This window comes from Phocoena sinus, chromosome 20, assembly GCF_008692025.1.
Source record: "Phocoena sinus isolate mPhoSin1 chromosome 20, mPhoSin1.pri, whole genome shotgun sequence".
NCBI classification, from domain to species: domain Eukaryota; kingdom Metazoa; phylum Chordata; class Mammalia; order Artiodactyla; family Phocoenidae; genus Phocoena; species Phocoena sinus.
The window spans coordinates 34,238,154-34,248,269 of NC_045782.1; positions in this window are offsets into that span (position 1 = coordinate 34,238,154).

A 10,116-nucleotide genomic window follows, 5' to 3' on the forward strand; every position below is an offset into this window, starting at 1 on the left:
ATAATAATAAAATAAATATTAAAAAATCTTAAAACAAAGTAGACTTCTCTGTTATCTCAACTTTATAAATGCACCCAGTATATTTTTTTCCAGTCCTAACGCATTCTGGAATTACTATGTTTGTTTAAGTGGTTGGCTGCTGTCAAGCTCTCTGAGAGAATATAAACACTGTGAGAGCAGGGCTGGCTTGTCCTTTGTCCCCATCCCAACTCAAACTTTAGCACATAGCAGCGGCTCAGAAACTGTGTGCGGAATAATGAAGGGGCTCTAGAGCAGGACAGAACTGGATTCCAATGTCAGCTTTCCCTGTTTCCTAGCTGTGTGTTCTTGGGCCAGTCCCTTGACCTCTCTGAGCTACAGTTTTCTCACGTAAAATGGGGGTCATAATGCCTCCCACACAGGGCCACTGTAAGGGTTAACTGAGAGTATGCATTTAAACTACCCAACACAGTACCCTCCATAAACTGTAGGAACGTCTCAGTCAATTCTCAAAATCATGCCAGGGTTGGAGCGATGGTCTGTGTACCCATTTTACAGATGGAAAAACTGAACTCCACCAAGGAAGAGTATATAGAGTCAGTCGACTAACCAGAAGCACAATTTGAACCTGGTTCTCCCAAGTCCAAGGCCAGGGCTCTTTGGACCCTGTCTCCTGGGACATTTCTGAGCTTTGCTGCAGTATACCCCAGAGGAGGAGCTAGGGAGGATGCCAGTAGGGCTGTTCACTCCCTGGGCTCCCTATGTGTTCTCCACTACTGGGCCTCTCCCAGGGGTATAGCCCCTTCTCCATGCCCCTCTAGACCTTCCCTCCTCTTATGATTGACACATCCTCCACGACCAGCCCCTCCTCTCCTGCTCTCAGTGACCTAGGCACCAACCTCCTTCCACCCTCCAGGGAGTCCCCAGTTCAGTTCACTTTATGAACGTTTACTGAACGTTTGTGATACTCCAGGCTGGGGACTGTGTCATCTGGGCCCTCCAGGAAGCAGACACAGATGGAGATAGGAGTGCAAGAGGTTTATTGTGAGGAGGGTGGGGGAGGAAGCAGGACCAGGCTGGGAGAGCCTTAGACTGTGTTGCAGATCTGACAAAGTCTTGGCCAACCCAGTGTGGACATCTGGGAAAAGAATGTTCATTCAGAGGTTGTCAGCTAACTGCCCTCCTTGCAGGAGAACAGCAAGCCCTTTCTTGAAGGGAGATAGGACCAGTTCACATCCATGGCTGCCACTGGAACTCTGAGATATGGAGGAAAGTAAACATCTCCTCTTGTTCTTAGGAGCTTAGGGTCCACTCTAGCGAACAAGACAAACACTCATGAAACTCTTATCCATGCACTCAGCTTCCGGAAGGTCTTGGAACTTTGGGAAGTTACACAGCTTGTGGGTAGTCTGGCTGGGAGTGGGAGAGAGGCCTGGGGGCTGTTCAGGGAGGGTACAGTGTAGGTTAAAGGACAAGGGAAGAAGGGAGCAGGAGAGGGGCGTGGTCAGGCAGGTACACAACCTGGCAGGGCTCTGCCACCAGCCCCTGAGTGACCTTGGGCAGGTGCCTCCCCTTTCTGTGTCTCCATATCACCATCCTCATCGTGAACTTATTGGACCAGATCTGGGCTGGTTAACCTTTTGAGAATCTGATGAAAGCTCCGCAGAAATGTACATTTGATTTTTTTTTAATTGTGGTAAAATACATGTAACATAAAATTCACCATTTTAATGAACACAATTCAGCCATCACCATTTTCTAATTCCAGAACTTTTTCCTCATCCCGAAAGAAACCCTGTATCCAGTCACTCCCCATTCCTCCCCACCCCTCAGCCCCTGGCAACCACTTATTTACTTTTCTGTCTTTTTTGATTTGCCTGTTCTGGATATATTTCCTATAAATGGAATGGTACAATATTCGGCCTTTTGTGTCTGACTCCTTTTACTGGTATAATGTAAAGGTTCATCAGTGTTGTGGCACATGTCAGTACGTCATTCCCTTTTACGGTTGGACAGCATTTCATTGTACAGGTATACCGTACTTTGTTTATTCATTCCTCTGCATATTTGGTTTTGCATATGATTTTGCACTCAGTTCCAGGGATTCCTGAAGTTCACCCGCGTGGCCCTGATGTGGGTGGGCTGAGTTCAGGGTGCCTTAGAAAAAGAGTTGGGCAATCTGAAGGTGGGTTTCCAACTCTAATGTATGTGCTCATGGGCTCGGGATTAATCACAATTTGGGAAAGGCAGGATGTAAGTGCTAGGCGAGCCTTCTTAGGGGAGTAGCATTTGAGGTGGGCCGCTGAAGACAAGGGTTCAACAGGCAGGTCGGGTGGCAGGCACTCCACATTGAGGACACAGCAGGAGCCAATCCCAGAGGGGATAAAGCACAAGTTCAGGGGACAGTGTCATTTAGCCACTGCAGTCTCCTCCTAGCACGGCAGCTCTGAGCAATCTCCTCAAGCCCGGAGAGGATGAGGTGGCTGGTTTGATAGAGGACATGACATCAATTATTGCTTCCTGTCTCTGTTTATTTCCACGCAGCCAGGTGCCAGGCCTGCGGGCAGCTACTCTTTGCAGAGGCTAAACAGCCTCCCTAAATAGAAAGTGTGTTTCTTCCACAGGCTGCATCATCCCTTTCCAGGGACAGCCACCCTCCCGAAGCCTGAGGCTGCAGCAGTCTGTCTGAAGACCCTTGCATCTAGCTCACCCCCTAGCGCCTCCTAGTCCATCCTAAAGCTTCTGTCTTACCTCCACATACACGCCTGTCCCTGTCCCCTATCATCTGCATCGCCCCCCTCCTTACATCTGGCCTTCCCCACACACAGCTGGTTCACTCTCCACATCCGTCTCATTCCCCTTAAAATCTGGCTGCCCCCTTGAACGACTCATCACACCACTCCCCTTCTTACTAGAAACTTGCTCAGCTAACATGCAGGAATCTCACATACTTCTTGGCCCTGAAGCCAGGCCACAGCTGGACACTTCCCAGGATGAACCGACTTCAGCTTCAGGAATGATGCTCAGACTCCGGGCACCACCTCCAGGCTCAAATTGCTCTTCCTCCCTTCTGGGCAAGGACACAGGGGAAATGTTTTGGAGGCCACATAGAATAGGGGTTAGGAGCAAGGAGTCTTTTGAGTAAAACATGGGTTTGCATCTCAACATTGCCCCGTCCTAGGCCATCCGTCTCCTCTTTCGGGTGGGACAGTGCTGGTCTCACAGGGTTGCTGTCACCCTCTAATGTCTCATCCTGTTTTGCTATCCTTAGAATCCTTATCCCAATTTCTGTATGGTCTGTCTGTCTGCCCCCACTAAAGCGTAAGGTCCAAGGGAGCAGCAGCCTTGCCTGGCAGATTCTGGGATGTATCCCAGTTCCTGGAGTGGTGTCTGGTACATGCAGGCCATCAGTAGAGGACAGGGATGGGGGAAACCTAGAGAAACATCAATGGGTTCATGGTAGCTGCCTTCCAATACCTGAGGGACAGGAAGAGAGCCTAGCTCCTCCAGAGCAGCAGCGCTCAAAGGCAAAACCGTAAACCACAGTGACACATCCCTGGGAGGTTTGCAGCACGACTTGCCTAAGAATCAGAGCTCCCTCCTCGTGCGGGAGTCTCATCGCAGGCCCTGGGACCATCTGCTTGGGCTGCTGTTAAGGACGTGTCTGAGATGGATGGACATCAAGTTCTGGGGCTCTGGGCTGAGGCTCTCCGCCAAAAGGAAGGTTCTCTGACCAAGCCGCCATCCTTTCTCCTTGTCTTGATCAGGAGAAGGCTGCTTGCTAGGGACGGGATCCGGGCCCAGGGAACGGCTCACCTTGGGGCCTTCATCCTCTAGATTGTGGGGGTACCTGCAGAATTGCCCCATTCCACCAGTAAGGACACTGTCCTAGTGGCCCATGGCCTAGAACTGGGGCTGCTGGAGCATGAGGTAGGAGGAGGCTGAATTAAAAGCCCTGGGCCCAAGTTTCTTTCAAGCTGTGCAACCCAGGCCCTATGCCTCCCCCTCTGAGTCTCATCTACTCCCTTGCAGAAGGGGTTCAACAATGTCTTCATTGACTTCCCAGGATCAATGCGAGGAAAAAAAAAAAAAGTGTATAAGTACTCTGAAAACTGTACAGATGAAAGGGATTCTAGTTAAGGCCCAGAACCCTCAAACCCACTAGATAATTTCTCTCTTCGACCGTGCAGTAAGCAGGATAATGGCTCCCCAAAGATGTCCACACCCTTATTGCCAGAAGCTGTGGATTTGTTACCTTACAAGGCAAAAAGGACTTTGCAGATGTGATTAAGGATTTTGAGATGGGGAGATAATCGTGAATTATCCAGATAGTCCCAATGGAATCACAAGGGTCCTTCTAAGAGGGAGGCAGGAGGGTCAGAGTCAGAGAAGGAGATGTGATGATGGAAGCAGAGGTCGAAGTGACACGGCCATGAGCCAGGAAAGGCCGCAGCCTTTAGGAGCTGGAAAAGACAAGGAACAGATTCTGTCCTAGAGCCCCCAGAGGAACACAGCTCTGCTCACACCTGATTTTAGCCATTTCAGACTGCTGACCTCCAGAACTATAATAAATCTGTGCTGTTTTAAGCCACTAGGTTTGTGGTAATTTGTTATGGCAACAATAGGAAATTAATATAGACAGAGTCATATAAACACTTTCAAATCTGATACTCCACCTCTTTTTCAATACTCCTTCTCAGTCAATGAGAGCTTCTGTGGTTACCAAGTTAGCTGAGGACTCCCATGTTTTCATTAAGTAGAGCACCGCTTATCCTGAGTTCCATTTTAGCAGAGCGTGCCAAACTTGACACACCCAAGTTAGAACCCCTGCTCAATAATTTTCCAGCTGGGTGACCTTGGGCCAGGTCACCTAACTTCTGGAGTTGTGAGAATTAAAGATGATTCCACTCAAAAACTCTTTCCTTTCACAGAAGTTAAGGGTTGTATCTAGGGTTGCCAGATAAAATACAAAATGCCCGATTAAGTTTGAATTTCAGAGAAAACAAATAGTTTTTTAGTATAACTATGTTCCCTGCAATATTTCGTTGTTATGAACTTATTCATTGTTTTATCTGAAATTCAAATATAACTGGGTGTATTTTTATTTGCTAAATCTGTCAACCTGAGTCTTGTTCCAGGTCACGTAGCTTGTAAGCAACAGAGCTAAGCCTCAGTCTCAGACCTTTCAAGCCCAAGGTCAATAAGCGCCCTGCTCCATCACAGGCCCGGCTTCGAGCAGATTAGCTTAGCCACATAGTAGCCTGGATTTTCAACCCAATTGAGGCTTCAAAAACAAAAGAAGTTTGAGCTTTGAAAATTCATTTCATATCTTAAACATATATAAAGTGATTATGAAATAAAAATGTAAAACAACAAATAAATGCTTATATTTATTATATAGGTACATATGTATAAAGTGTGTAAAATCAACACTGAGTATGAAAAATGAAATAAGAAACTGCATGCCAAAATGCTTTAACGTATATTAAGAATGTGAATATATCTCTAACACGCCTTTCAGGACTTTCTCCCTTTTGCCTATGTGGACCAACCCGTAAGACCTGTGGAGTTTACATGGCAACTAACCTTACCGGGGGTTTATCATGGACTGGGCAGCCTTCTAAGCACTTTATGTGTACTGACCTCTGCTTTTTAAAATTGAGATATAATTCACATAAAAGTTTATATAATGTAAAATTTACCCTTTAAAGTGTACAATTCAGTGGTTTTTACTATATTCACAAGGTTGTGCCACCACCACCACTGTCTAGTTCCAGAACATTTCCATCACCCCAAAAAGAAACCTGTATCCATCGAGAGTCACTCCCCACTCCCTTCTGCCTTCAGCCCCTGGCAAATACTACCCTATTTTCTGTCTCTATGGATTTGCCTGTCCTGGACACTTCACAAACAGGAAATCATACAATATGTGGCCTTCCGCGGCGGCTTTCTTTCACGTAGCATAATGTTTTCAAGGTTAAATCCTCATAGCACATGTCGGTACTTCATCTCTTTTTATTGCTGTATTGTAATATTTCATTGTATTAATATACCATGCTTTATTTATCCACTTATCAGTTGATGGGCATCTGAGTTGTTTCCACATTGTGACTATTGTGAATAATGCTGCTATGAACATTTATTTGGATAGAAGCTTTTGTGTGGACATATGTTTTTTAACTCTCTTGGGTACATATCTAGGAGTAGGGCTGTCGGGTCACATAGTAATTCTATATTTAACTCTTTGAGGAACTGCCAGACTGTTTTCCACAGCAGCTGCATCATTTTGCATTCCCACCAGCAGCGTGTGAGGGTTCCAATTTTTCCATGTACTTGCCAACACTTATTTTCCTTTTTTAAAATTATAACTACCTTAGCGGCTGTGAAGTGGTATCTCATTGCGGTTTTGATTTGCAGTTCCTTAATGGCTAATAACGTCGAGCAGCTTTTCATGTGCTTTTTGTCCATTTGTATATCTCCTTTGGAGAAACGTCTATTCAAATCCTTTGCCCATTTTTTAATTGGGTTGTTTGTCTTTTGGTTGTTGAGTTGTAGGAGTTCTTTATATATTCTGGATATTAGACCCTTTTCAGATATACAATTTGCAAATATTTTCTCCCATTCTGCGGTTTTCTTTTCACTTTCTTGATAGTGTCCTTTGACGCACAAGACTTTTTAATTTTGATGAAACCTAATTTATATATTTCCTCTGGTTGTTTTAGCTATGTGTCCTAAGTTCTTGAAAGTTTACAACAACCATGTGAGGTAGAGCACTCCCATTTTACAGTTGAGGAAATCGGGGTGTAGAGAGCTGAAGCACCTTGTTCAAGATTAAGCAGCAGGGCTGAACACAAGCACTCACACTCCGGGACCCGGGCGGGAATCATTCACCGCTCCTGCGCTCAAACTCAATTTAAGGAGTAGGATCCTTAAATTGTCCCTGGACCTTCAGACCTTATTCAAGATTAGGACAGCCTGGGCTTCCCTGGTGGCGCAGTGGTTGAGAGTCCGCCTGCCGGTGCAGGGGACACGGGTTCGTGCCCCGGTCCGGGAAGATCCCACATGCCGCGGAGCGTTTGGGCCCATGAGCCATGGCCGCTGAGCCTGCGCGTCCAGAGCCTGTGCTCCGCGACAGGAGAGGCCACAACAGTGAGAAGCCCGCTTACCACAAAAAATTTAAAAAATTTAAAAATAAATAAATAAAATAAATAAATAAAGATTAGGACAGCCTGCCTGACAGTTTTCATAGCTCACCTTTTATTGTTCATGAATTCATCTGAAGGGTCAATACAGGGTTGTGGGGGGTGGGACACTGAGGGCAGTGGGGAACAATGGCAGCTTCCCCAGTGATGTAAAGCAGCCTCTGTGAGCCAAGGCCCTGCCCACCTTGTCTCCCATCATGGCTGCCAAGGCCTCAGACAGGGGATCTGGCCTCTCACTTCGGTCCTAATCAAAATAAGTAAGGTCAGCCAAGAAAGTGAGGCCTGTGTAAGCTGGTCAGGTTCGAGGGCAAGGGCAAGCCCCAGGCTGTGTCAGGGATAGCAGGAATGGAGGTAAGGAGGCCCAAGGTCTTGGAGAGGATGAGGTGCAATGGGCACCAGGAGAGACCTAATCCAGAGGCAGGGGCAAAGGAAAGGCGCACTCTGGTGGGAGTGTCTCCCGGGTGTCAGGGTCTTGGAGGCAGGTAGGGGCAGCCCCACCTGCATAGGTCAGCCACCTGAGGAATGGGGTCATTCCAGTCTGACCTGCTGGGGGAGGGCAAGGAGCACTGATCTGAGGAGTCACCTAGTGAGGGACATTCCTCCTACTATGGGCGCCACTGCCTGGAGGCTGTCCTGTGGCCCACACCCACCTGCAAGGTAGCAAGTTCTACACTGGGCCGGGGGGGGGGGGGGGGGGGGGGGGGGGAATTTTCCAGAAGCCCAGGGCTACCTACTGACAAGTTTCAGCATCACAAAGAAATGACAGGTCTCCTTCTGTCTTGTCAGGAACCAGGAATTCTTGTTTGGAACCTCCTTCCTTAGGGCTAGCATGCCCAGGAAACTGTAAATCACGATGAAAACACTAATAGTAATAACTACCACTTTGTCAAATGTGCACTTTGTGCCAGGAACTGCACTAGTCTCTTTCCATCCATCCATCCATCCATCCATCATCTCCAGCCCTACAAAAACCCTGAGGAAGGCATGGTGCCTGCTTTCAGAGGTGAGGAAATGGAGACACACAGGGTGAGTGACTTAAATAAGGCCACCAGCTAGTAATGATACTGGCCCCTCATGGAGGCATTGCTGTAGCAGCCCCTCAGGCCACACCCCAGGAGCCTGACCGCCACCTAACCTCACCCCCCACCCCCGAGGAAGTAGGAAGAAGGGGCTACTGCTCAGGCTGGATGTGAAATGGGTGCTGTGACCCAAGAGGAAGAGGCAGGGCCAAGGGGTTTCAACAGACACAGTGGCCAAGGGCTGCTGCCTTCTTTCATTCACTACTCAGAGAGTCCAGCACAGGAAGCAACTCTGACATTGGCTGGTCCAGAGTTTCTGAAATACGTCTGAGCATCAGGCTCACTGGAGAGCATTTAAAAATACAGATCCCTGGATACAGAGATTTGGACTCTATAGATGTTAGGGGGGCCCAGAAATGCACATTTCATGGAACCTCTGGTACTTCTGATGCAGACCCAGGTTTGAGAACCTGGGGCTGGTCCAACCCCTTCACTAAACAGTCGAGAAAAGCCCATCTCAGTTCAGGGAAGTCCTACAGGTGCGAAGCAGCAGCGTAGAGATTTGGTCCCAGGTGGACACAGCCGTCAACGTTAGACGGCCTCTCCTGGGAGGAGAAAGCCAACTTGAAAGTTGACCGTATTTCTGGAGCCCGGAACTGACAGAAAAAGTCACAGGGCAAAAGATAGACTCAAAATATAAATGTCTGAAATTTCTAGAAAACTCACTTCCAAAAAAATAAAAATCTATGAAAGATAAAAAGAACAGCATACTGGAAGCAATACTTGCAGTGAATAAGACAAAGAGTTAATATACTTGCAATTATTTATCTATGTAAACAATTCATTCAATTCGATCAGGAAATCATTAAGGCTAAATAAGCAATTAGCTAAATGAAAATAAGCAAAGAGCTTACATGTGCACAGAACACAATAGTTAGTAAACAAATATTTAATGGAGAACATTTGATTTGGTTGGTAAACTTTAAAGTGTAAATTGAAACAAGGTACTGTCAACACATTAGATTGTTTTTTAAACTATATTTTTATATATGTACCTATATGTGTAAATTCATAGGAATGGATTGGGGGGACTTCCCTGGCGGTCCAGTGGTTACAACTCCACACTCCCAATGAAGGGGGCTTGGGTTTGATCCCTGGTCGGGGAACTAAGATCCCGAATGCTGCACAGCGTGGCCAAAAAACAAAACAAAAAAGAAAAGGATTGGGAAGTTGTTTTCTGATTGCCTCAATATCTAGTCTCACCCTTTTTAATTAACCAAGCCCTTCTATTATTAGGAATGGTAAGGAAGCAGCAAAATGCTTATTACCTGGAATGCAGACATGATGGCTGGAGCTCCAGGGACTATATTAGACCATGAGGAGATCTTAGGGATGGATGCTATGAAATGAGGATACAGAGCACAAAGCCTGTGTTCTTCATGACCAATGACCATGGGTCCACTATGCTAGCCCCGAAATGCTCTGTCTAGACTTCTTTTGTGCGGAAGACAAATACATTTATTTGCTTAAGCTTATGTTACTCTGATTTTCTGTCATGTGCAGTTGAACCTAAACTTAACTGATAAACACACACCAAACCTATGCGGAAGTGTAAAAGGGACTATGCTATAGTATGGCTTACATTTATTCTTATTACTTTTTACATTAAGAATATGTTGATGTGGGGCTTCCCTGGTGGCGCAGTGGTTGAGAGTCCGCCTGCCGATGCAGGGGACGCGGGTTCGTGCCCCGGTCTGGGAGGATCCCACATGCCGCGGAGCGGCTGGGCCCGTGAGCCATGGCCGCTGAGCCTGCGCGTCCGGAGCCTGTCCTCCGCAACGGGAGAGGCCACAGCGGTGAGAGGCCCGCGTAACGAAAAAAAAAAAAAAAAAAAAAAAAAAAAAAGAATATGTTGA